Genomic DNA, 15,711 nt, shown 5'->3' with positions numbered 1-15,711 from the left:
GCAGTCACTATGCTGGGGGTGTACAACAGACCACCCAACAGCCCACGGGAAGTGGAGGAAAGGATATGTCAGGAGATTCTGGATAGGTGCAGAAAACATAGGGTTGTTGTAGTGGAGGACTTTAATTTCCCTGGCACAGACTGGAAAGTGCTTAGAGCTGGGGGTCCGGATGGGGAGGAATTTGTAAAATGCGTACTGGAAGGTTCTTTGGAACAGTATGTAGATAGCCCGACTAGAGAGGGGGCTATACTGGACCTAGTTCTGGGAAATGAGCCCGGTCAGGTCGTCAAAGTTTCGGTAGGGGAACATGTGGCAAATAGTGACCACAACTCTGTTAACTTTAGGATAGTAATGGACAAGGATGAGTGCTGTCCTACGGGCAGGGTGCTAAATTGGGGGAAGGCTGACTATAGCCGGATTAGGCAGGAATTGGTGGATGTTGATTGGGAGAGGATGTTCGAGGGTAAGTCCGCGTCTGGCATGTGGGAGTCTTTTAAGGAACTATTGATAAGGCTGCAGGATAGGCATGTGCCTGTCGAAAGGAAAGATAGGAAAGGTAGGATTCGAGAGCCGTGGATAACCAGGGAAATTGAGGATCTGATTAAAATGAAAAGGGAGGCGTACGTTAAGTCCAGGCAACTGAAAACAGATGGAGCTCTGGAGGAATACAGAGAGAGTAGGAAAGAACTCAAATGGGGAGTTAGAAGGGCAAAAAGAGGTCACGAGATGTTCTTGGCAGGCAGGATTAAGGAGAATCCTAAGGCATTCTATTCATACGTTAGGAACAAAAGAGTTGTCAGGGAGAAAATCAGACCTCTCAGGGACAAAGGAGGGGAATTATGCTTAGAACCCAAGGGAATAGGGGAGATCCTAAATGAATACTTTGCATCGGTATTCACGAAGGAGAGGGGCGTGTTAACCAGGAGTGTCTTGGAGGGAGGTGTTGACCCGTTAGAGAAAATCTCCATTACAAGAGAGGAAGTGTTAGGTTTTTTAGGGAACATTAAAACTGACAAAGCCCCAGGGCCTGATGGCATCTATCCTCGACTGCTCAGGGAGACGAGAGATGAAATTGCTGGGCCTCTGACGGAAATCTTTGTCGCTTCTTTGGACACGGGTGAGGTCCCTGAGGATTGGAGGATAGCGAATGTGGTCCCGTTGTTTAAGAAGGGTAGCAGGGATAACTCAGGAAATTATAGGCCGGTGAACTTGACGTCCGTGGTAGGGAAGTTGTTGGAGAGGATTCTTAGAGACATGATGTATGTGCATTTAGAACGGAACAATCTCATTAGTGACAGACAGCATGGTTTTGTAAGAGGGAGATCGTGCCTTACAAATTTTGTGGAGTTTTTTGTGGAAGTGACAAAAACGGTTGATGAAGGAAGGGCCGTGGATGTCGTCTATATGGATTTCAGTAAGGCATTTGACAAAGTCCCACATGGCAGGTTGGTTAAGAAGGTTAAGGCTCATGGGATACAAGGGGAAGTGGCTAGATGGGTGGAGAACTGGCTTGGCCATAGGAGACAGAGGGTAGTGGTCGAAGGGTCTTTTTCCGGCTGGAGGTCTGTGACCAGTGGTGTTCCGCAGGGCTCTGTACTGGGACCTCTGCTATTTGTGATATATATAAATGATTTGGAAGAAGGTGTAACTGGTGTAATCAGCAAGTTTGCGGATGACACGAAGATGGCTGGAATTGCGGATAGCGAAGAGCATTGTCGGGCAATACAGCAGGATATAGATAGGCTGGAAAATTGGGCGGAGAGGTGGCAGATGGAGTTTAATCCGGATAAATGCGAAGTGATGCATTTTGGAAGAAATAATGTAGGGAGGAGTTATACAATAAATGGCAGAGTCATCAGGAGGATAGAAACACAGAGGGACCTAGGTGTGCAAGTCCACAAATCCTTGAAGGTGGCAACACAGGTGGAGAAGGTGGTGAAGAAGGCATATGGTATGCTTGCCTTTATAGGACGGGGTATAGAGTATAAAAGCTGGAGTCTGATGTTGCAGCTGTATAGAACGCTGGTTAGGCCACATTTGGAGTACTGCGTCCAGTTCTGGTCGCCGCACTACCAGAAGGACGTGGAGGCATTGGAGAGAGTGCAGAGAAGGTTTACCAGGATGTTGGCTGGTATGGAGGGTCTTAGCTATGAGGAGAGATTGGGTCGACTGGAGTTGTTCTCCTTGGAAAGACGGAGAATGAGGGGAGATCTAATAGAGGTATACAAGTTTATGAAGGGTATAGATAGGGTGAACAGTTGGAAGCTTTTTCCCAGGTCGGAGGTGACGATCACGAGGGGTCACAGGCTCAAGCTGAGAGGGGCGAAGTATAACTCAGACATCAGAGGGACGTTTTTTACACAGAGGGTGGTGGGGGCCTGGAATGCGCTGCCAAGTAAGGTGGTGGAGGCAGGCACGCTGACATCGTTTAAGACTTACCTGGATAGTCACATGAGCAGCCTGGGAATGGAGGGATACAAACGATTGGTCTAGTTGGACCAAGGAGCGGCACAGGCTTGGAGGGCCGAAGGGCCTGTTTCCTGTGCTGTACTGTTCTTTGTTCTTTGTTCCAGTAACAAGAACACAGCAATTCAGAACAGACATTGACCACATTGACCAGCCGCCTGTTCCATTTAAACGTAGAGGTGCCCACAAATAAAGGGCCGCTACGTTCGGCAAGCGACCCTTCCCTCTGAGATAGCACTGAATGTCCCCCGGCCTGAGTGAAACTTATCTGGGTCCCCCACGTCCTCTCTATGCCCCCTTTGCGACTGGCACCCTGGATAGTAGTGGCACCCTGAGCGCTCAGCTCCAATATCCCCTTTGGAGGTGAGGTCACCAGGTTCTTTTATACAGCTGATGTAAATCTTGCTGGCGCGATGTCATGCTAAAGTATTAAAATGAGATTCCTGGCTTGCCGTGACAGTTTCCTCGTAACGCAGATGGCGAAGGATCTTGAAAATTGGAATTTGTGATCTCACCGGAAAGAATCACATTTCCCAATTCTCACAGAATTTTCCGTCTGCATCAGCGTTCCCGCTGTTGGCTAACATGGGCACAAAATCACACACGCTGCATGGAGATATTTGCAATGAAGTAACCAAACCATATCAATCCACAATCCGAGAATAGTCCTGCTTTGCGGACAGACAGGAAAAACATGTGTGCGAGCTTTTTAAAAAATTCATTCAAGGAATGTGGGCACCACTATCAAGAGCAGTATTTATTACCCATCCCTAATTATTGCCATTTCAGAGGGCAGTTAAGAATTGCTGCCTGTGTGAAGTCACATAGAGGTCAGACTGGGTAGGAAGAGCAAATTTCCTTCCCCCAGGATCGTTAGTTTTCATGAAAATCCGCTAGGTCTCTGGTCGCCGTTATTGCTACCAGCTTTTTATTCCAGGTTTATGTTAATTACAGTAACTGAACTGAAATTCCCCTGTTGTCATGTTAAAATTTTAAATCTTGTCTCCTGATCATTAGTCCAAGATCTTGGATTTTTCAGGCCCATTAACATAAAAACTGGGCTACTGTTCCCTTTTGCAGCAGCTTACACTGGCAGCCATTATTGTGCATTTGTTGCAAGTTGTTCCTCCCTCTTGTCTGAGCCTTGAGAATTCTCAGCAATGAAAATGAGCATTTTCTCTCGCACAGATGCATTGGGCGTATGGCTGGCTTTTTTATGTTTAATTATCGCAAATGTAAATCTTTAATACTTAATGCTCTAATTCGTAATATTTAATAATTTACTTGACAACTCTAATAAGAGCTTTTTAATACTTTATGAGAATGAAACCACTTCATCTTACTACACCAACTATTTAACACATTTAATTATTTAATGAGCTGTTAATATAAAAACAAATCTATAATGTCTAAATAGATTTGTCTTCAAATCTCCAACTGGATACATTTTCCAATGATTTTTCAATTCAAATTATTTCATTAAATTATCTGTGGATCTTGAATGGACTGAAAGAGAACTAAACAGAGTTTGTGATCAGGCAATAGTGAGGAAATATGTACTCATATCAACTGTCTCATTTGCAGGGCTAACTTTATTCACAAAGTCAGTTTCCAGTCTACCCGGGGGCTAGTTTCGGAAACTCATAGGGAGGGTGGGAATAGCCTCTTAGACAGTAGTGATGATTACCTTTATAATCTACTAGTCCAAGTAGATCAGGGACTAGTTGTGGAGACAGCAACATTGTCCGCAATTACAAAAGCTGTTAAGATTTTGACTTTATATTTTTCATTTGCAAATGTTGGCTTAAGTAAAGAAAAATGCCAGGCAAATCCCAGTGGCTGGAAGAGAAAATGAGAGGCAAGGTAAGTACCTGGATGAGCACTTGGCACATCATAACATTCAAGGCTATGGGCCAAGTGCTGGTAGATGGGATTAAGTGGGAGTGCAGTTGTTCCTCGTGTGTTGGTGCAGACTCGATGGGCTGAAGGGCCTCTTCTGCACTGTATAATTCTATGATTCTAAGGTGGATACTGCTGGAAAATGTGATCATGAGGGAGGAGAGAGCATTTGGGAGGAAGAAGGATGTTGACCCTATTTCCTAGTCCAGGCCATCCTCTGCATAGGGCAGCGTTATAACATGCCAGGAAAGCAACAGTGCAAGAAGACTTGCAGGCATAGCTGACCAACTTTGTCAGTGCCAGTCTTATGGTGGCTGTTCTTGCAGCAGATAGTACGGCTATTTATCCAGCTGTTGGCAACCAGTTCCAAGTGGCTTTGGGCTTGTAGCTGGCTCTGCTTGTAAATGTGATTAGGTGGAGACTGGTTGGTTGGAATAATCTATATTTGGACAGCCTGGCTTGCCGGCCACCTTTTCATTTCTTCTTTCCTTCTCCAAACAAATAAAATTTAAGTAAAGACAGATGCCATGGAGATAGACATTGGTCTGAAATATCAGGTATGCCAAAAAAAAGTGACCCAAAAAACTCGCTGGCAAGCCACCATACGACTGGCACCGCCAAAGTTGGTCAGCTATGTCTTCAAGTCCTCTTCCCCCGTTGCTTTCTTGGCATATTATAATGCTGCCCTATGCAGAGGATGGCCTGGACTAGGAAATAGGATCACTTTACATCGATGCAGGCTTTTCAATACTGCACTCTTACTATGCCTATTCTTTTTATTTTACATATGAGTTGATGGGCCACCCTTAGCTATGATAATGGTAATGAAATGACCTTACAGACTTCTATCCTACATTATTCTAATCTCCTGACAGGCCTTAAGGAAACGTGGGGCCAATATGTATGAACACTAGGCTTGACGCAGTTTGGTTCACTTTTATTGCCTCTCCCTGTTTCATTTTTTTAAGACACGAAGGAAAAAATAATGGATTTGCTCCTTAATAGTTTAAATTTGAATGGCTAACATAAAAATCTAGGAATAAGAAGAGACCAATTCATTAACAATATTACATTCTAAAATAGGAGAGCAATTATCTGTTTTATAGAAAAGCACACTTTTTCGAGGTATAATTGTAAAATACCATTGCTGCTTACATTTATATATGAAACACAGGCCTGGATTTTTATAATGACGCAGAACCCCTCTGTCATTGTGAAAGTGGTAGAATAGGCTGCAAATCAGATGTCCCACCTGAGAACATGACACCAAACATATTTGCAGGGGTGGGAATGGGTCAGCATTTATGTGTGTGCATTTCCCAGAGTCAGCTGCCTGCAATCAAACGTTGCCTCCTTTCATGTCTAATTTTGTTGACCCCGTTGATTGAAACATGACATGTGCAGATATTATCAGTTAGGAGCAGGTCTGAATTTTGTGGAGTCCTTTGGAGAGATGCGGTACCCTTTCAGAGAGGTAGGGTTCCCATCTGAATATGGTTCCAGGGTACCTTTGCGGGGGGGAAGACAAGTGCCTTTTGGAGGAGGTCAGGTGCCCCATGGGATTGTTAAAGAAAGGCATGAAAGTGTATAAACTCATTAACTGGCAAACACATTAGGGGCCCCATTTTACCATTTTCATTCTAAGTGCTCAATCTGGGTGCAATTCAGATCTGACTTGGAAAACTGCTTTCAGGTGCCCCCATACGCTCTTAGCCTGAAAAGAAAATCGCGAGTCTGAATTGCGCTGTGGGTGGGGGCTTATCGCGCCCGAAACTCTGCAGCTCCGATCAGACCTTTGAACTGCGCATGCATAGTGAAAAAAAAAATTGAAAAACGCGCCCATCACATTGCTCCCGGGCCACGAAAAGCGGATAAAGCGTGGCCCGAGAGCGAAAAGCGGGAGCGATGGCCCCCACAGACATTGCCCCACCCCGACAACATAACTGTCTCCCTTATCCACCCACCCGCCCCCGCTACCCAGGCTAATCACAATCCTCTGCCCCCTTTCCCCCCCACCGATCACCCACAGAGTGGCAGCGGTCCCCCTTCACCCCAATGATCGCCCGCAGAGTGGTGGCAGCAGTCCCCCCCTGCCCTTCCACCCCGCCCCCCCCACTAGAGATCCATCTGGCCTGCTTCCCTCCTCCTCCTCCCCCCCACCAGAGAATGATTGGGCCTCCCTCCTCCCACGCACCCCTCCACCAGAGAATGATCTGGCCTCCCCCCCCCCCCCACCCCTCCACCAGAGAGCACTCTTACTCCCTCTACTCTCCCTCCCACCAGAGAATGATCGGGCCTCACTCCTCCCCTCCCCCCACACCCCCACCAGAGATACATCTGGCCCACCTCCCTCCTCCCCCCCACCAGAGAATGATCTGGCTCACCTCACCACTCCCCCCAGAGATACATCTGACCCGCCTCCCTCCCCCCACCAGAGAACAATCGGGCCTCCCTCCTCCCCCCCTCACCACCAGAGAATGATCTAGTCGGCCTCCCTTCCCGCCGCCCCCACCCCCCCCCCCCCCCCCCCAACACCGATCTGAGTCAGAGAGCCGTTGGAAGCTCTGAACTTATCTCTTCAGAAGCTGGAGCGCCCAAAACTGACCTTTGCTGAGGATATCTGTTTCGGGCCGAATCTGGACGGGTGAATGCGATGGTAGAGGGGGAAATGCTGGTAAAGTTGGGTGGGCAGCCCATTAATTCAATTTAAATGCATGCAAATGCATTTAAATCGCCATTGCACCCATTTCGGGCGTGGTTTGAATCACGGCCATTTTCGGGCCTTGGTAAAGTGGGCATCTGTGTGGGCATGGGTGCCTCACGTCTGACTTTACCAAGTTTTCGTGCCCAAAAACGGGCATGACGCAATGTTAAATTCGGGCCCTAGAACTGTCAAACGTGTCAAAATGAATTGGCAAAGGCAACTTTCAAAAGTGCCAACATTAATTTTCAAAGGCAACTGTCAAGCTGTCAAAGCATTTAAAAATCCTGTCCTTTAAATCTTAAAAAAAATAGTCTGGAGTATTTTTTTAAAATATCATTGCTTGCTATTTTACTCTTTCTGGTGACATATGCCTGAGGGTTGCCATTACTGGATTAGTGCTGCATGACTGATTTCACACCCTTCCATTATCACAGTAGGGTGACTTCCATTTCACAGTTTGATGACAGCCTCAAGCGATTATCAATTCTTTGAAGTGGAACGATAAGCGCCAATATTTGTTTGTTTTTATAACGGATTACATGCTTGAATAAAATGTTTGTTTTTACAACGATATTATTGAAGGAATGTAAACACAGTGAATGTCTTTTTATGAAAAGTTTTTTTTAAAGTCTGCAATGGGCATTTCAAATTTTAATTTATTAAATCTCAGCCTGGGTCCTGAGGTCCTCACTATGGTGGATTCTAGGTGAGTTGGCTTGGTAGCTGCAAGAGAAATGGGTGGGGGGGTAGAAGGTGCATTGGTTGGCAAAAGGAGCTATAAGAGCCATGGAGGTGAGTAGTAGGACATGACATGGCATAGATTGTGCATGAGTGACTGGGGGAGAAGTGATGAGGGATAGAGGGCTGTTTTTTGTTTTATTTATTTTTTGAAAATCTTGGACACAGTACTGGAGCACAGAGGCAGATCTTTCTTCCAGCCCACCTCTGCTCCAGAATCATTCAATTGATTTGCTCTAAGTTGTTTGTACCTCAGTACCACATTAGGGGAAGCAATGGCGTAGTGGTATTGTCGCTGGACTAGTAATCCAGAAAACCAGGGAAATTGAACCTGTGTTCAGATGCCACTGATGCGCTATCAATAAGGCGAAAGACTACCGGTGTGCCAATACAAGAGTAGGCTTTTATTCACAACAGAATCAGGAGCAGATCCCAACAAATAACCGACCTGGACTGAACAAGGGGGAGGAGACAGCCACCTTTATACTAGGTGCCGAGGGGAGGAACCAAACCGGGAGGGGATGTGTCTAGGTATGACAAACACACACACGGTGGTCCATATAGGACAAAGGCACAACTGAGGTCCACCACAGCCACCATGGCCAATGGTGAAATTTTAATTCAATTAAAAAAAAATCAGGAATTAAAAGTCTAATGATGACCATGAAACCATTGTCGATTGTTGTGAAAACACATCTGGTTCACTCACGTCCTTTAGGGAAGGAAATCTGCTGCCCTTACCTGGTCTGGCCTACATGTGACTCCAGATTCACAGCAATGTGTGGTTGACTCTTAAAATGCCCTCAGAGATAGGCAATAAATGCTGGCCAGCCGGCGGCGCCCATTTCCCACGAACAAGCAAAAAAGAAAATTCTTCTGTGCCTCAGAGATGGTGAATTGGTTTACATTTTAATGTAAATTTAATGGTGGATCTCCTCTGCATTCATGAACAAGCTGGGCAGATACACTGACAAATTCAACAGTCAGCCTGTGGAGTCAGATCCCACACACCATGTTACCAGATCAATAATGTCAAACAGGGAAAACAAAGAACAACTGCAACTCTTACTTCCTATGTTTGCATTGTTTCAAGGGGCCAGACCTAATATAAACGAAGCTACAACTGCAAGTTGTATTTATATAGCACCTTTGACATCATAAAATGTCCCAAGGCGCTTCACAGGGTCTTTATAAAATATGAAAGTACCGGATGTTTGACAAAATTGCATATTTTAAGTCATTTTCCAAATTATTACCTGTGGGCATATCAGCAAATCTTAATTTGAATAGACAAGGATAGTTGAGATAGAAATTTGATACATAAGAGATATTGTCATTCATAGAATCAGAGAATCCCTACAGTGCAGAAGGAGGCCATTTGGCCCATCAGGTTTGCATCGGCTCTCTCTGACAGTGTGCCTTATCTAGGCCCTTTCCCCCACCCCACAGATTTGCCCCATTAATCCACACAACCTACACATCTTGGGACATTAAAGGGCAATTTAGCATAGCCAATCCACAATTTAGCATGACCAATCCACACAAACTACACACCTTGGGACACTAAAGGGCAATTTAGCATGGCCAATCTACCTAAACTGCACATCTTTGGACTGTGGGAGGAAACCCACGCAGACACAGGGAGGATGTGCAAACCCCACACAGGCAGTCACCTGAGGCTGGAACTGAACCTGGGTCCCTGGTGCTGTGAGGCAGCAGTGCTAACCACTGTGTCATCGTGCCCCATTCTATTATAAAAATGTGGATTGTGATGGATAATATCTTATAAGATATTTTGTAAGGGTTCTCTGTTCTCCCCCCACCCTTAGTTTTTCCCATTCAGGTGCTGAATGCTGGGGAGCAAAGGAAAATTAGCCATGAAACATATACAGTATTAATGGTCATTACCAGCAACCCTGACAGTCAGAAAGTTCACCAGTTAGTGAGTACGGTCGGTTTGTTTTTCCGTAAATTGCTTTTCCCATTTATATTGGGTCTTTTAATTAAGAGGGAAATTGATACTTGATATGCGGGTAAGTACATTGGCTGCTTGGAGAGTGAATGCCAAATTATGTCCCCAAGTGTAACTAATGTGGGTATCACAGAGGTGATGGTTAAGGCAAAAATGTATGTTAGATGAAGCCATTTTGAAATGGATAAATTAGAAATGAAATTATCCTGATGAACTTGACACAAAGGCGGTATTTAACACAGGTGACCGGGATCTCTCCGGCGAACTGGACAGTCAGCAAGACCCCCTCATTGCTCCCTTTTGGGGAGGGCTGCTCAGTATTCAGTGCTTCTCAGGCACGTAAGTGGCCAGCCACAGGTCTTCCAAGAGCTTCCAGCCAATCAGAGGCCGGCAGCTGCCAGGCAGCAACCGCAGGAGAGGTGGCAGCTGCCAGCAATGCACCCAGGGAGAGGCTTGGCATCACCAAAAGACTGAGGCCAGAGGTGACTGAGAGTGGGTGGAGGTCACGGGGTGGGGATTGCACAAGGGATGGACTGGGGTCAGGAACCAGAGCATTGTCATTTAGCGATGAGAATGTCTATTGGTAGAATGGTGGGCAGAACCGGATACGTTGGCCAAGAAAACATGACTTTATCTATTTTCTGAAATGAATCAGACAGTAAGGCAGCTCAATTTGTTAAGATGGTTGGAGACGTACTAGCATGAAAATGGAGTAGAGAGTCCAGGAGGACAAGGAGCAGAGAATCTGTGAGGGAGAGGGTGGGGAGGGGGGGGGGGGGGGTGGGGGGGAGGGGCGGGAGCGGGGTCTTTGAATTGGAATGACACTGGAAGAATGCAAATTGGTGACCAATTCTATTCAAAGGGTTTCATCCTCCTGCCCAAGTAAAAGCAACTCAAGATGCAAACACAAAATGATAAATATAATTTAAATTAAAACAATTATTTTCATTTTTAGAGCTGGAAGCACAGGAGCCCAGCAGATCCTAGTTTTACTTTCTCAGTTCAGATGCAGCAAGAGGAAATACTGTGAAAGTTCAATTTTGCCTATCATTGTGCCTGAATCCCACTTTCTGGTTTCCATTCTGCCAGCAAAAGCAGTTTGCTTCAGTGGTGCAATGTTTCCTATCAGAGTCAGAACAAAAATCGGTCCCCTATGCATAAAGCAATGTCTGGCTCTTTGTAGTAGTACAACAACATTTTGATAAGGATGGAACTGCATTCACATTTAAGATCAAATAAAGTAACCATATTGCTAATACAATAGCCAAGTCAGGCCACTTGATGTACTTTGGAGCTATGTTTTCAGCAACTTGCTGTGTAACTTAGATGCAACTTAATTCACTGAGAACCGAGGAGGCTGTGGCGTAGTGGTATTGTTGCTAGACTAGTAATCCAGAGACCTAGGGCAATTTTCTGGTGACCCAGGTTTGAATCCCACCATGGCCGATGATGAAATTTGAATTCAATAAAAAGAAATCTGGAATTAAGAAGCTATTGATGACCATGAAACCATTGTCGTAAAAAACTATCTGGTTCACTAATGTCTTTTAGGGTAGGAAGTCTGCCGTCCTTAACTGGTCTGGCCTACTTGTGACTCCAGATCCACAGCAATGTGGTTGATTCTTGAAATGCCCTCAGGGATGGACAGGAAATGCTGGCCCATCATTGCCCATGTCCCGTGAACATATAAAACAAAACATTGGATTTCACCATGAGGACAGCTGATGTTTATATTTTTTTTAACGTAATGACATACATAAAGATTTCTATTTGTAATCTGTTAAGTAGTTTCTTGTGATACAAGAAATTCCGTTAAAATCACCAATAAGTCAAAGTTTTGCTTGACCTTCGCTGCAATGTGAATTCTCTGAAAATCAGTTTTTAGGTTACCCAACTCTCCATTTACCAAATTTCATCCCACACTGAAATATTGCAACCATTATCAATTTTAGTTACAAGCATTCTGATGCATGGATAAGGCTGATAAGGTATTTAGTAGTGAGTTCTTTCAGACGCACATTTCTACTGAAGGAAGTAGGAAATAAATCCCCATCCTGTAGTAATGTGAGTATCGTACCAGCGATGTGCAAAGCACTCTGCAGGTAGCAAGAATCAATATTTTTCTTATCAAAATAACCTTATTTCTGCTGTTGTTAAACCCTAGCATATGCTCAGCCAGATACATTTAAATGAGTTCGTTGCGATTCTCCAGCCCAGCAGGAGTTGTCAGGACATGTTACCACAGTTAGATTTTAATGAATTAGAGGAATTAGGTTACAGTGCAATGAAGCAGATCTGACTGTGTCTGTGTCAGCCTAATTATTTATCCTCTGGTAACTCTCATATCAGCATCTGATTTAAAAATAAATTCCTTTTTCATCACCACCCCCCCAACACTTTTAATACACGGCTGTGCCTAGCGCCAGTTATCCTGCCAGGTGTAAAGTGTCTTAATAATTTAAACATTTGGAGTGAAACTGTAAATAAAACTTAGCAGTGTGACAAAACTGTACATGACTGATCTGGTTGCAATGAATTTTCTATGAGCAATCAATTAGGAAAGCAAAGTACCTTTCTAATTGACAAGTCGAGGGAAAGCAACTACTGAAGTTTTACGTATGTGAGTAGCATTGTGTGCAATGTTTCTTTAGAGGTCGGCACATTTTTTCACCAGGAAAGAAGGTGCAGTCAGAAGGACCGGATCATTCACTCATCTGATCCATAGAATCATAGACTGACACCGCACAGAAGGATGCCATTTGATCCATCATGCCTGTGGCAGCTCTTTGTAAGAGCTAGCCAATTAGTCCCACGACACTGAAAAATTTCCCCTTTATGCTTTTATCCAGTTTCTCTCCCCCCCTCCCCCAACCCCCATTATAAAAAAATTATGGGTCTCTTTTCATACAGAAGTATGCAAAATTCTAAATCTGCATTTGGATTCCACTTGCATTCATGTTCTGTGTTAGAATATCACTCTGGAATCAATTTGCAGGAAGCTTTTACACCTTGCCAATTTAGATTATTTTTGGACTTTGTGAATTCACACCTGCTTGAGGTGTACTTCTAACTCTTCCCTCAGGGAACATATCCTATAAAGGATATAGAATATTCTATATTTAGGTACAAATAGAGGTTGAAGTCACTTCCAAAGCAACCTTGACTTGGTATTGTAACTATAACAAATTGCAAGTTGCAGACTGCTATCAGCCAGACCCCACCTCTCAAAAAAGGTCTTGAGTCAAGCTGGTTTGGACATGCTTGAATTAATGTCAGTGTGATATGCCAATGGATTTGACACAGAAAACATTTATTTTCCTCAGCTTTACACTCCACCTACCTATGGGGCTGTCACTTCCTGTAGGCACCTTGGGTGAAAGATAAAGTTAAATCCTACACAGCAGGAACAAAAGATGCAGAGAAACAATTATGTTTCCTAATGACTGTTTGGAGCAAAAATGCCAGAGGTTTGTTAACATTTTAATGGCCAATCACAGCAACAGTGGTTGCTCAATAATCAGCAAACACTGTGTAAATTTTCTCCCGTATATAGCATGCAGCCATTCTTAAGTGTGAATAGAGGCAAACTTGGGTTATTTTAAATGCTGAAATAACTTATGATAAATTGTGGTTAGATTCAAAGGAATGGTAATTCTGAAGTAGATTTATCGAGTGACCTTCAACTGTATTTGAAAATGCGGAATTTTCCCGTCCCGTCCGCCACGGAAATCGTAGCTTGCGGGACACAGACTGTGCAAAGATCCGTTGTCCTTGGGCGGAATTTTCCAGTTTTGGGGGCGAACGCGGCCGGAAAATCCCGCCCCATGAGTCTGAAGCAGAAAGACACGTTTACACGTTGCAAGTAATCATACAAGTCAAGTTTTGTCTGTCATTGCCTTCTTACCAGAACTTAACCTTTGCACCATCTGCAATTTGCCACATCCTGCAGTTTATAAAATTTTGTCCTTTCAGATGATAAATGTATTCTTCCTATTTCCACTCTTCTTTAGCCATAATATTGTCTGCAGTGCTTGTCACTCACGCTTTAGAAGACAGCTTATCTAGTTCTAATGCCCTCAGGAACGTACCTGACCTCCCAAATGATTCTTCAATTTTTCCTGCAATATAGCTGTAGGTGTTTTCAGTCTGCATACTTCAAACTATTCATGCTCACTAGATTTGTCACTCCTGGTGCATGCATCAGCTGTGAAATATTGCTTTGGGTCTCTTTGACAGAGACTGCAGGTATCCCCTCAGAGACACTTACAGCTCCTGTAGCCAGTGTGCTTTGCTGCCCACACACAGGCCCCAAGGCTTCCTTTATATGGTAGAGACCTCAAGGACCCCCATCGTAAGTACTAATATATTTTAACACCGGTGATCCGAGAATCCCCAGTGCGTGCTATAACCTGTCTACCAGACACATTCCTCCCATTTACCTCTTAAATCACAAGCATACTCACTATGAGGGTAGTTTTATTTATTTCATCTTAAAAGGTCACAACCCCTGCTTCTCAATTTAGAGAACTCCTGCTGTGTTTCAACTTGACTGAGCCAAACTTTTTTTTAAAAATGTTCGCTGCTGACTAGCTTTCACCTATCCAGGAACAGCATGCTACGTAGACTTACACCATATGTATTTGCATGTTTAACACACAAACAATTCATGGCATTCCATGGAGACCTCCACCCACCCTGACCTCACCACGATTCTACCCTGTGGTGGCAAGGCCTTTGATGGGAAGCCCATCCTTGTGCCAATTTAGATTCTTAAATGACAAATTAGTGCCCACTTAAGGGCCATTTTCCACCCAGCTTCAAATTTAAGGCTGGCAGATCTGTGGGGGAAACCCAAATATAAAGAAAGTTTGACCTTGGGCAGGAGGGGATGGGGCACATCTACCAGAAGCTCCCTTTCTCCCTTTAACGCCCAGAGACTTCCAGTCCTCCCCCACCCCTCATATTCCCTGAGACCCCAATCGCCTCCTTCACCACCCCCCCCCCGCCCCGCACCCCCCCCCCCCTCGCTCCAGATCTTCCCTGCCCTGCCCTGCCCTGCCCTGCCCCCTTATACTTACCTGGGTTTCTGGTTCCCAGGACTTAGTCTCAGATATCTCTGTGCAGTTCCTCTTCTGGCCACTGCAATGCTGTTGCAGTCAGATTGAGTTTTAACAACACCAGGTTAAAGTCCAACAGGTTTATTTGGTAGCAAATGCCATTAGCTTTCAGAGCGCTGCTCCTTCGTCAGATGGAGTGGATATCTGCTCTCAAACAGGGCGTACAGAGACACAAAATCAAGTTAACCTGTGCTTAATGCTCCCTCCACTCACATTGTCTGTATCTTTAAGACCTGGTTGGTTGTAGAGATTCGCATTCTAATCAGTATTCTGTAACTTGATTTTGTGTCTCTGTGCCCTGTTTGAGAGCAGATATCCACTCCATCTGACAAAGGAGCAGCGCTCCGAAAGCTAATGGCCTTTGCTACCAAATAAACCTGTTGGACTTTAACCTGGTGTTGTTAAAACTCTTACTATGTGTGGTGAACCATCGTTGGTTCACCACTGGGGTTGTTATTGTGTTACTGTTGGGCTAGGGTGTTGTTGTTATGGGGGTTGTACTATGTTGTTGGGATAGGGTGTTTACCTGTCCTAAGTGTTATCATGGCACACTCCAGTGGGGTCCCGCCTCCGGTGGCAGGGTATAAGACCCTCTGCTCCAGCAGGACCCCTTCAGTCTGAACGGGTGAATTTGTGTTAGTAGTTTCATTGTTAATGTATTAAAGCCTTCAGTTCTAAAGCCTTGCTTCCGGGTGCTCATTGAGGTGCATCAATTTAATACATTAACTGAGAATATGGAACAGATCCTAAAACCGGATCGTCTGACACTGGACCCACGTGCGGTCGGTGCAGCTAACACGTTCGAACATTGGTGG

The sequence above is a fragment of the Mustelus asterias genome, chromosome 25, assembly GCF_964213995.1.
Source record: "Mustelus asterias chromosome 25, sMusAst1.hap1.1, whole genome shotgun sequence".
NCBI lineage: Eukaryota > Metazoa > Chordata > Chondrichthyes > Carcharhiniformes > Triakidae > Mustelus > Mustelus asterias.
The sequence above is the reverse complement of the archived record's forward strand: the minus strand, read 5'-3'. Positions refer to the sequence as shown.